The sequence below is a fragment of the Sceloporus occidentalis genome, unplaced genomic scaffold (assembly GCF_023333645.1).
Source record: "Sceloporus occidentalis isolate IW3139 unplaced genomic scaffold, rSceOcc1.0.p SCAF_301, whole genome shotgun sequence".
NCBI lineage: Eukaryota > Metazoa > Chordata > Lepidosauria > Squamata > Phrynosomatidae > Sceloporus > Sceloporus occidentalis.
In genome coordinates this window covers 238,700-251,009 of record NW_028317281.1, presented here as the reverse complement: position 1 = coordinate 251,009, position 12,310 = coordinate 238,700, and the positions used below count along the sequence as shown (strand labels likewise).

The 12,310-nt window shown below is 39.8% G+C and overlaps 1 protein-coding gene and 1 pseudogene across 1 annotated transcript in view; one reads left to right on the top strand and one right to left on the bottom strand.

Annotated features, from left to right (window-relative positions):
* The window catches only part of LOC149275033 (adenylate cyclase type 1-like), a gene marked incomplete at its 5' end in the record, with an annotated part of 677,365 nt that overhangs the window by 427,227 nt on the left and 237,828 nt on the right, over window positions 1-12,310 (bottom strand). The gene's annotated exons all lie outside the window — the stretch shown is intronic.
* On the top strand, window positions 8,124-10,916 carry LOC149275034 (E3 SUMO-protein ligase KIAA1586-like; annotated as a pseudogene).

The following is a 12,310-nucleotide window of genomic DNA, read 5'->3' as shown; positions in this document are numbered from 1 at the left end:
AGATTTGCTAGGTTTTGCTGCTGCTGCTGGTGGTGGTGGTGATGGTGATGATCGTAGCGGAGAAGGTGGAGGCTCAGGGGAAAATTGTGCACTAGTCATTTGGACACTGCTCCCTGAGGAATCTGATTCCTGACCACTCATCTCCTCTACTAGCTCTTCATTAGCCAGATCAAATGGAATTCCTGCTAGGCTGGAGCTAAGACTGATATCGTCGTGAGACTCGTGACTAGTAGTAGTGCGAGCAGGAAGAATAGACTCTGCACTTGGCCTCTCAGTCTCAGGCTCCTCTGCTACCTCACTAGGTGGAGTTCCACTATGTGTAGCCCTCTCTCTAACTGTCTTTACAAAAATTTTGTAAGGACTTGGTGGCTTGCTAGAGGTACTAGGAGGACATGGTGTGGCGGTACCAGTGGGAACAGTAGGCGCAGTACTAGTGGTGGTAGAGGCGGTGGGGGTGGTGGTGGTAGAGGCGGTGGGGGTGGTGGTGGTGGTGGTGGTTTTCCCTACAAAGGAATGAGATCGCTTTGGTTTGGGACCCCTCTGAGTCTTGCTGCTAATTTGGCTCTGCTTGGTACCTTGCATGCTACTTGTGGATGGGGAAGATGCTGCTTGGGGCAAAAGGCACTTCTTTTTAGTCACTGGGCTGGTACTACTTGTGCTACCCTTTAACTTTGAACGTGCTTCTGGTGCTTTAGGCTTTCTGTAAAAAACCATAGAGCTTGTGGGCCTAGCCGCACTACTACTGCCTGCTTTTGGTGCCTTTCCTTTACTTGATGATCCTTCAAGCAATGCTTCCCCAAATGATAAGCGAGAGCTTGGCCTACTTGGCCGACTAGACTGACGCAAAGGCTGCATCTTAGAACTGGTGGTGGTGCTGGTGGTGGTGGTGGTGGTGGTAGATGGAGCTTGTTCCTCCTTAGTCCCAAAAGGAGGATCCATTTCAAATTTTGTGTTGTGTGTGTAGTGTAGTGTAGTGTAGTGTTTAAAAAACTATTAAAAAAAAAAAATAAAAAAAAGGAAAAACGAATTAAAGACAAAAAAATTAGAGGAAGTTCTCTTCAGTGCTACTGCTTAAAAAGTAAAACTATGCACTACTGCACTGTGCTGTTGTGTGCAATCTGCCAAAGTGCTAAAGTTATTTAAATTATTAACTCAAGATTAACTATTTAATAACTAGCAGTATTTTAGCTTAGCCTACTACTATGCTAGCCTAAAGCTATATTTCCTTACTATAAGTCTACCTCTAGGCAGACGCTCTCAAACCCACTAAGCTAAAGTGAGGTTAAATCAGATTCAGTATATGATTTATTAATTAATATTAAGTTACATAATATTAATAGATTAGAAATAATTTACTTATATATTATGTATTATAGATAGAAGAATATAGATTATGAATTAGAATTTATATTGTTATATATTATTTATAATATATTATAGATTAAGATTAAAGAAGATTAGAATTATTTTAGTACTACAGCTAGTAGCTTGAAGCTTTGCTTAGTACAGCTCGTCACAGTCAATTTTTCTTGAAAAGAATTAGAAATAAAATAAAATGTCACAGCAAAACAGTTAGCTTCACTGCTTGCTGAACAAAAACACACAGCACTTATGCGGCTGCACTCACTAGCCCAACAATTTCACTTCACTGATGGACTGAGGTGAGCAAAACACTAAGGGTACTTTTAATAAAATTGAAATAAAATGTAAAATAAATGAGAAAATCTTTGCAAAACAGTTAACGTCACTGCTTGCTGATCAAAAAAAAACACAGCACTTATGCGGCTGCACTCACTAGCCCAACAAGTTCCCTTCACTGATGGACTGAGGTGAGCAAAACAAATGAAATAAAATGAAAGATTATTAATTAAGAAAAATTTTCTTGGTCTCTTGCTGTTGCTAAAACACAGCACAAACTATAGAGCTGCAGCACCAGTACTAATAAGATTAGCTGAACTATACGCTAGTAGTAATTAATTAATATTATTACTTTTATTTATAGCTAATTTATTTAACTATTAAGATAAGAAAGAATTATAGAATTATTGATATTACTGATTTAGATTAGACACTAGTAGATGTCTTGAATGTCTACAGTACACTCTACACTAGTATACTATTACTAACTATAACTGACAAATATATATATAATTTTATAATGAATTCAATTATTAATTATATTAATTAATATTACTGATTTTAAATTAGACACTAGTAGATGAATGTCTACAGTACACTCTACACTAGTATACTATAGTATATATATATATGACTGACAAATATATATATATATAATATTATAATGAACTATTAAATTATAGATTCTATTAAATTATTATTTATAAATTCTATTTAATTTATTTAAGCAGGACAGGCAGTAGGCACTAGTGCCAGCCCAGGGCAAGGGCACCCCAGTGCCACTGAGACACTGGGTGCACTGTCAACTCAACAGCACTTACACTACAGTTGATGACAAATTAAATTAAAAAAAAATTAAATTAATCAAATTATTATTATTAATTATATTAAGTAGCACTGAAGTGAGGATTAAGTACACTGTGAGAAATGGCAGGCTAAGGCTTACCAGTCTCCCACAGAACAGAACAATCTCTCTGTAACGCTCGGATGCAGCACAGCAGTGTTGCCAAAGCAGTCACAGCGAAAAATGAATGGATCTCTCAGGCAAGCGCTGGTCTTATAAAGGCGCCTTCAGAATTCAAAAAACAGCAGCACAGGCATTGGACGAGACCCTTAGCATGACGTCACAAGAGTGAGCTGATTGGACAGACGAGATCAGCTCACTCCTGTTTGAAATTTTGGCGGCTGCGCGGCAAAAATTTTGGCGGCTGCGCGGCAAAAATCTTCGATTCTTCGTGGTTGTGAGTCTTCGTCTTCACCTACGTTTTGCCGGCACTGTATTCTCTTCGGCGTGTCTTCGGAACGAACAAAAAAACGAATGCGCAAGTCTACTAATTACCATGTCAGGAAGGAAGTAATTAGATCAAATCCTGCAACACAATATCCGGGGGAAGGACAGGATGACATGAGACATAAATAATGACATTAATTGGGGACATAGACGTGGAATGATGATATACATATAATTGTCTTGAGATAGACAATGGCCAGGACACAACAGGAGCTCACAGGATTAACAGCTACTTGTTGTGTAATTGATAATTAGGTATGCAGCAGTAACACCTGGTCATACCTACAAGGGGTCTTAAAACAAGGGCTTACTCACACAATGACAGGGGAAACACTTCGCAACTACACAATCAACAATGCAAAGACATTCAGCCTTCTTCCTACAACAGGATGTCCAGCTGACGTTACAGTTTTGAGACTCTGAGTAGTAAAACATGGGGGAAATCAGTAGAAACTGACCCCTTTTGTCCACACACAGAAGCAGTGGTGGGATTAAGCCGGTTCACACCGTTTCTTATTTATAATTCAAATTGGCAGTTCGCGGGGGATTTGAGCCGTTCCACGGGCTTTTGACGCGCACATCTTTTTTTTTTTTGCCGTGCGGTTATATTTTGTTGCGCAGGTGGTTTCCAGCAGACAGTTGGCAGCGTCTGTGGAGATAGCATAGTGACCTCCTGAGCCTGTGTTTTGTGTAGCAGCAGCAGCAGCAGTATTACTCTACTGGTAAGAATTGGCATCCTGTTTTATGAGCATACTGAATATCTGGCAGATCTGGCCTTCCTCGGTGAATTATACCAATAATTGTCAGTCATTTTGATCACTGGAGAGAGACATCTTTGAAAGAATGCATTGTTGAATGGATTTGAAATTATGTGCATTCAATGAATTCAAACATGGTCATGTATGGTTTTTCTGATTAAAAGCATTCAATTTTCCTTCCAATTTGCAAATAACTTCTAAGATCATTTCTGTTTCTCTGTTATATTTAAAGTAAGCATATAATTTTCAATACAGCTGTACATCTGTCAAAACTGATTGTGTTTATAAAAAAAAGTCCAATTATTATATACACCATTATATACACCATTATATATTATAGACACCAAAGTTTTCAGTGAAGATCCAATTATTATATACACCATTATATACACCATTATATATTATAGACACCAAAGACACCAATATATATTATAGACAGCCAACCACTGAATCTTGATTACTATTTTATGTGACTGGTATTACTTTGGTTACCTTGAGTCTGGTAATAACTTGTTTATGGTTTTGTTTTCTTTATTATTAATAAAATAAAAATGCATTATTGTTAAATGTATAAATTGTATGTATTATAAATATATATTTTTAATATAATGGTGACAAATGAAATTGCTAAAACATCAAAAGAGGCATCATAGATCTGTAAACATATATATACTTTTTGGAAACAAGTAGAAAACCAAATATACCATGCACAACGAGGTGACAATACCAATTTGAGTCAAATTGCTTCTTGATGTACATGCAGTTTTCATCTTGTTTCCAAGAAATGGCTCTTTACATATGTAAAAGAGTCTAACACATTTAACATCTCTTCTAACCCCAATAATATAAAAGGACCATATGTAATTATTGGTATAAGCAATAGTCAGATTTGTCATAAATAAATGATCATTAAGATATATTAATAGGCTTCAATGATAGGGAAAAGGGTTTCCTTGACCTTAAGTATGGCATGAAGGATTTGCTGAACAGACATTCTATAGATAGGATAGTAAATTGTTAATGCATGGTATAATTGTAACTGTAAAAGAGCATTACAGTATGCTTACAGTGACCACCTAAAGTAGGGTTTAGTAAGCATGTTTGAACACCTAATCAGGTGAAGACCAATAGACTGAAATCATTATCCAAACCGCATATAAGCAAGGCATTGGGGAGGCATGGCAGGAGAGGTTGAGGGGAGATGTACTTGCCATCGACGGACTCTTCACGTCCCGAACACTCCCTCCATCCTCAGGAATGCATAGGACAGATGCCATGAACTTAATTCCTCTCCAAGGTTTTGTAAGACTTATTTTGTATTTTTGTTATCTACATTTTATATTCTTCTTCTTCTATTTTTGTTCGTATTAAATGTTTTACCTTTGTTTGCATCTAAGTGACTCTGCCTATTTTCGACCCATATACATATATATGTGTTTTCCAATTATATGAAGTTTGTGTTGGCCCTATTTTTATTACAACATAACAAAATCTCTCTTAATAAACAATCAATAATCTAAAAAGCACCAGTGCATACTTTTTCCAGACTTATATTGAACACTTTGATTAACTGCTTTATATATATTATACATACATATATTTGCTAAACAGCTTGAAATTGTTCAAAGTGCCTTTTTTACAGTAAATTTTACTTATTTATAACACCAATTTTGTGGCAATGCTAGCCTTCATAGCCTACTTGGGTTTGTTAGTGATTTGGTTTTCTGCTGGCGTTAAATACAAGGTTCCATTTTGTCAGTGTGATGTTGCTGCAGCCATTTTGAAGTCCTCATTGTCTATATTATCCATAGTTGGATATTTGAAATATATTTATTACACTGATGCCACTTCAGCTAACTCAGTTATGGTGACATTCAATATCGTGAATAAATACCCAACTATGATTTACTGTATAGACAATGATATACTATGCTCAGGGCTTTAAATTGGCTCAATTATAAGACGACCCCCCAAAATTTAAATATTGATTTTGGAAAAAAAGTTTTTCTAGTAAATATTCACATGTAAACTTTTTTTCATATTTAATAAAAACTATGATTGCGAAAAATTGAGAAAAATAAATTTTTTGTTTTTATTTCCTTTTATTTGCCAACCTGTCCCCAGTTGTGCACATCTGCCCCCCAGATATGCGTTATCCCCCTATATGCCACTCTGCCTCGCAGATGTGCCTTTTAACCCCCTATATGCCCCCATATATGCCTTATACATCCCTATATGCCACTCTTTTATAAAGGCTGTGTAATCCAGGAAATAAGTTGCAGTTGGACATGTTAGTCAGGCGGCCACTAGTGGTTGTGAAATAAACCTCAAATCACGTATGGTGTATATAATAAACAAGTGATATAATACTTCCCTGACAGGACTGCAGCAACCCCAAAAAACAGACACTCCTCCTCAGGGTGTGAAAATTCCAACGAACCGAACAATAATGGGGCGCAGATACATATGAGGAAAAAAGCAGATAAAACCAATAGTGTAAAGTGTAAAACCAATTAATGTATGTGAATTTAATGTTGCACTCACAAAAGAAATGGATGATTCAGACCCATCTATGTTGAATGCAAAGTGTCTTTAATATTCTTTAATATTCTTGTAGATTCTAAAAAATAAACTTAAAATAGTGCAGTATCCGAGAGAATGTTAAAATAGCCAGCAGAAAATCCACTCACACTCTCCAAGCACTTTGGTGCACGAACTAAATGTGAGTGGATTTTCTGCTGGCTATTTTAACATTCTCTCGGATACTGCACTATTTTAAGTTTATTTTTTAGAATCTACAAGAATATTAAAGAATATTAAAGACACTTTGCATTCAACATAGATGGGTCTGAATCATCCATTTCTTTTGTGAGTGCAACATTAAATTCACATACATTAATTGGTTTTACACTTTACACTATTGGTTTTATCTGCTTTTTTCCTCATATGTATCTGCGCCCCATTATTGTTCGGTTCGTTGGAATGGCCACTAGTGGTTGGCAAAGAAAATGAGCAGCACAGAGTGTAAAGCGTTCCAGACAGTGAAGGGCGAAACGTTACATAAAGTAACTTACACATTTTGAATTTATGTAATGACTGGCTATTTTTTTGACAGCATGTCCATCCTTGAGGAAGGGAAAATTGCGGACAAAGGGGTTTCAAAGCTTAGAGTTTCTTCAAGTGAAGACACAAGTAAGAGAAAATGTGTTTAAACATTGCGTGTGTGCAATCTCATGTTTATGACTATGCTGGTCGCTTGGGGGGGCACAGTTGGGCCCAGGGACAAAATTAGGAGGGGCAATTTTAAAACGCTGTATGTGCACACACAGACATAGATAAAACACCAATCAGCCATCACAATGAGTGGGTTGTGCGCTCACGCTTTTAAAAGGCTAATAAATAATATGGCACCTTTTTAATGAGTATTACTCAGGTTATGAAATAATAAAAACAATAATAGTTTAGTATATAATATATCAGTGCTTCAGTGAATGTTACAATATTTGAAGAAATTCAAAAGATCAGATATAAGAGAGGATGCAGTATCCACTTCTAACTACGAACAAATAATAGAAGAAAATTCAGCAGCTCCTCTTCCATTTCCTACTCTTGATCAATGTGAAAGTCTACCAGCAGCAGCATCAACATCAACCGCTAAGAGTCCGCAAAGAACAGATAAAGATTCATCTGCTGTATTTTCAATCTGTAATAAAGATTGCAGTAAACCTGTAACGCCAAGAGACTATGATGTATCCACATCTAAGAAGAGACAAAGAGAAGATGAAGAGTTTGCAGCTCCATTTTCAATTATTGAAGATTGCAGTGAACCTTTACCACCAAGAGATGATGATGAAATATCCACGTCAAATACAGTTGCTCCTCCTGATTGCTGGAATATTAAGCAGGTCAAGGAATTTCAAAAAAAGTATGATGGTTTGGCCATTCGAAACTGGATTGTGATAACTGTGCAAGATTTGATTCCATACATATGAAAGGAGCTCATGTATCCAAGGAATGGAAAGGTTTTTGTGTTGAAGCATCAGGAAAAAATAAAGCCGTCCAGCAAGCTTCTCTCAGAAAAAAAATGAATGAACACTTTTCATCTAAGACACACTGTTTCTGTGTGGCTCAACTAAAAGGTCATACTGATGATGTAATTGCTAAAAGCATAGATACAATTAACCAAAAATATATGAGCTCTACATGTAAAGTCTTCAATACCATTTACAGTATGGCAAAAAAAAAATAGGCCATTTTCTGATATTGAAGATGAGATCAAACGTCAAGTAAAAAATGGGTTGGATATGGGAGTGGGGCTGCACTCTTGGAAAACTGCTATTAAAATAGTCGAGCACATTGCAAGTGAAATTAAGAATATATTTTCTAAAATAATCAAAAAGCAACTTAAAATTAGTGTCATTGTTGACGAAGCTTCAATGATAGCTAGTAAACCTGTGCTGATAATTTTCATAAAAGTTGAAGATTCTCAACTTTCACCAACAATTTTTGTGGATTTAATAGAGTTGGAAAGTAGAGTTGGAAGTTTGTTAAAAAGTCTGTGTGATGTTGGATTTGATAAGTGCTACTTGACAAAACATTTGGTTGCATTTTGCTCTGATGGAGCAAGTGTAATGCTGGGCTGCAAGTCAGGGGGTAAGCACCAGGCTTAAAAAAAAAATTCCAGACATCATTATTTGGCATTGCTTAAATCACCGTCTGCAACTTGTTTTAGATGATGCCATCACTCAAGTGAAACAAGTGAATCACTTCCAAATTTTAATTGATAAAATATATACTATTTCACCAATCAAACAAAAATCAAATGGAGCTGGTCAAAATTTCAGGAGAACTCGGACTTGAAATTACAAAGATTGGAAGAGTTTTAGGTCCAAGATGGGCTGCTTGTAGTTTAAGATCAACACTTGCTGTATGGAGGGCTTATCCTGCTTTGTATCAGTATTTTTCTGCACGTAAGCAATTTTCAGGAATGGCCTCCCGTCTTCGCAACAGATTCTTTCTCGATGATCTTGCATTAATGATAGATATATTGCAAGAAATGTCCCTTCTATCCAATATCCTTCAAAAAAGAGATCTCAATTTTATAAGAGCTGAGAAATTAATAAAAAGAACAATTAAGGCATTTGAATTGCTCCATGAAAGTCATGGAAACTTTGAAAAGAAAGTTGAACCCACAATACAGTCTGATGCATTTAAAGATATTAGTTTTGTTGAGAATCAACAATATTGCAATCTACCTCGTCAAAAATTACTTGAAGCAGTTGTCGGAGAACTTCCGAGTACTTCTATACCTTGGGGTTCCAATTGTATCCTGATTAACCAGTGAGGAATCACACACACAGACAAAAGTGTTTGTATAATAAGATTTCTGTTTATTATGACGCATTATGAATATATTTATAAAATCATACCGGAAATAACACCCTATCCTAAACCAATCATAATACATAAAATAGTTCTATGCCCTTATTAGTAAACATATTTATACAACTAATAGCGAAGAAGGTCAGGATAATTTATCCAGACAAACCTTGTGCTTAGTATCCAAACAAATTGGTGTTATCAGTAGTTAGTGGAAATATTCTGTTCAAGAGAACAGAATATGGGACATAGGTCATCCTGTATTCTTCCACGAGGTCGTCTATAACATGAAAGCCAGGTTGATGTACAATGATCACTTAAAATTTGGAAATAAAGCAGAAAATAATGATCTTACAATTCAAGAAATTGTAAACACCATTGACCCAGATACATGGAATATTGAAGAAGTTGTTGTTACTTGGAAAGCTGCAGAAGAAAAACTGTGTGAATTCAACAAGCGGTTTCATTATGAAACTGACATCAATGACTTCCGTGACTATGTAGAAAATATACTACAAAATCAACATCATAGGATCCCAAGTACCATACAAAGGGCCAAAAATATTGTTAATACCGTTGCTGCTAGTTCTGCAGAGGAAAAAAGAGGATTTTCTATAATGAATATTATATGCTCAGAAAAAGCCGCCTGACGGTTCATAATATCGCAAATTTAACGACAAATAATATGATTGGCCTCCCATTTGACTCCTGGGACCCCAATCCTTCAGTTAGAAAATGGCTGCGAAAAAACACACAGCTGAAAAAAACACAAAACACAGTGCATGTGTCACGCACAGCGTAAAATAGGACCTGTAGTCAGGTAGAACAGCGTGTGCAAGTCCAATAGACAGATCACAAGAGTCCAGTACAGAATAGCCGATGAGCAAGCCAAGGTCAGGAAGCCGGAAGTCAGGATCGTTGCAGGATAAGCCGAGGTCAGGAAGCCAGAAGTCAGAATCGTCGTGAGGGAAGCCAGAGTGAAACACCAGGGAAACAGGAACAGGAACAAGCCGAGTCGGTAACAGGAAATCACACGGGAACGCTTACTTAAGATAGGTACGACCATCAGAATGCAAGGCTGGAAGGTTTCTGAGGCTCTTAAATAGGCAGAGGAAGTTTAGGCACCAATCAACGTTCTCCCGCCAAAAGTTCAAAGTGCTGTTACGTCACTTCCGGTTTGCGGCCATCTTGGGATTGGCGAGAACGTAAACTAAAAGGAGCGGTAGTACCGGCTGGCACCACTAGGTGGCGTGCAGAGGAACGTGTGCACGCGGCAGGTCCGGACCTGGCTCCGGTAGGTGGCGGCTGCCGAGTGGCGTTGCGGGGTCTTCCCCGTCCTCGCGGCGGCGGGAGGTCTCCCTCTTCTCCGCGGCGGCTGAGGCTTCTGTGCTGAGGCGGGGGGTTTCCCCCTTCTCCGCGGCGGCTGTAGCTGCTGGCCCAAGGCGGAAGGTCTCCCTCTCTTCCGCGGCGGTTGCGGCTGCCGACCCGAGGCGGGAGGTCTCCCTCTCTTCCGCGGTGGTTGAGGCTGCTGCGGGAAGGCGGGGGGGTCTCCCCCTTCTCCGTGGCGGCTGCAGATCCGAGGACCCGGAGGAACCGGCAGCCAGGTACGTGACAGTACCCCCCCTCGAAGGGGCGACCACCGGGCGACCCCTGGCAAGACCAACACGTCTCCTGGCGAGGAAGACACGTACCAGACGAGGAGCCCAGGAACGACTCTCTGGGCCAAGTCCTCTCCAGTGGATCAGATACTGCACGCTCCCTTGTTGTCTGCGAGTGGCCAGAATCATTTTGAGGACATCGCTGAAGAGGACCTGAGCCGGAAGTCCCCGCAGCAGGCGATCTCACGGTAGTAAAACGATTGCACACCAGGGGCTTCAGAAGAGAGACGTGAAAGACTCGAGGAATCCGGAGGGTTCAAGGTAAGAGGAGTTTGAGTCATGGAAGGAACCCTTAGCTTAAGATACCGGGTGGACAACCAAACCCTCTCTCCCAGCAAATACGCAGGAGCATTGGAGCGTCTCTTGTTAGCTTGATGCTCCTGACGCCTGCCCGCCTGTTGCAATGCCTCTAGTACTGATGACCACGTGGACCGTATGGTAGCCAATCTCTCCTGTAATTCTGGAACCGCAGAAGCACGAAACGTTCCGGGAAACGACTGCGGATGCAGTCCATACAAACAAAAGAATGAAGATACTCCTGTGGACTCCTGTACGGAGTTGTTACGGGCAAACTCAGCGTAGCGGATTAACCCAATTGTCCTGGTGGTTATTGACAAACAGGCGTAAATACTGCTCCAAGTGTTGATTAGCCCTCTCCGCTGCTCCGTTGGATTGGGGATGATACGCGGACGAGAATGCCAGAGTAAAGCACATTTCTCCAGCTTGGCGTAGAGCCCATGTTGCCGTAGTCGGTGTAGCAACTTGGCTACCTGTGTGCGATGAGTCGAGAGGTCCGAGGAATAAATGAAAATGTCGTCTAGATACACCACGACAAACTGTTAGAGGAAATCTCTGAGGCAATCGTTTATGAACTCCTGGAAGACAGCTGGCGCATTGCATAACCCGAACGGCATCACTGTATACTCGTAATGTCCTGATCGTGTAGTAAAAGCCGTCTTCCACTCATCGTCGGCACGAATTCTAACAAGGTTGTAAGCCCCCCGAAGATCCAGCTTGGTATAAATGGTCAAAAAGTTCGGAAATCAACGGAATGGGGTAGGTGTTCCGTCTCGTGATCTTGTTAAGACCCCTGTAATCGATGCACGGGCGAAGCTCTCCATCCTTCTTCTTTACAAAAAAAAATCCTGCTCCAGTGGGTGACGTGGAACGGCGAATAAATCCCTGACAAAGATTTTCCTCAATATACGACACCATGGCTTTAGTCTCTGGAACGTGGAGCGGATAAACCCGACCTCTGGGCGGCATGGCACCAGGAAGCAGATCGATGGGACAGTCGTACGGCCGATGCGGAGGTAGCTTCTCCGCCTCCTTCTTGTCGAAAACGTCCGCGAAACAACGATACGGCTCAGGTAGAAGTGAGGTCCCGATGGAGTTCAGTGTCACCGAAGTAGTCCTCAGGGGCATGAGGCAATGATCCATACAGGGACCGCTCCAAGCCGTAATCTGATTGGTATACCAGTCAATAGTAGGGTTGTGACTACGCAGCCAAGGATACCCCCAATATAATTGGAACAGAAGGAGAGCGGATGACCAACAATTGCAACCGTTCGCTGTGAACCACTCCC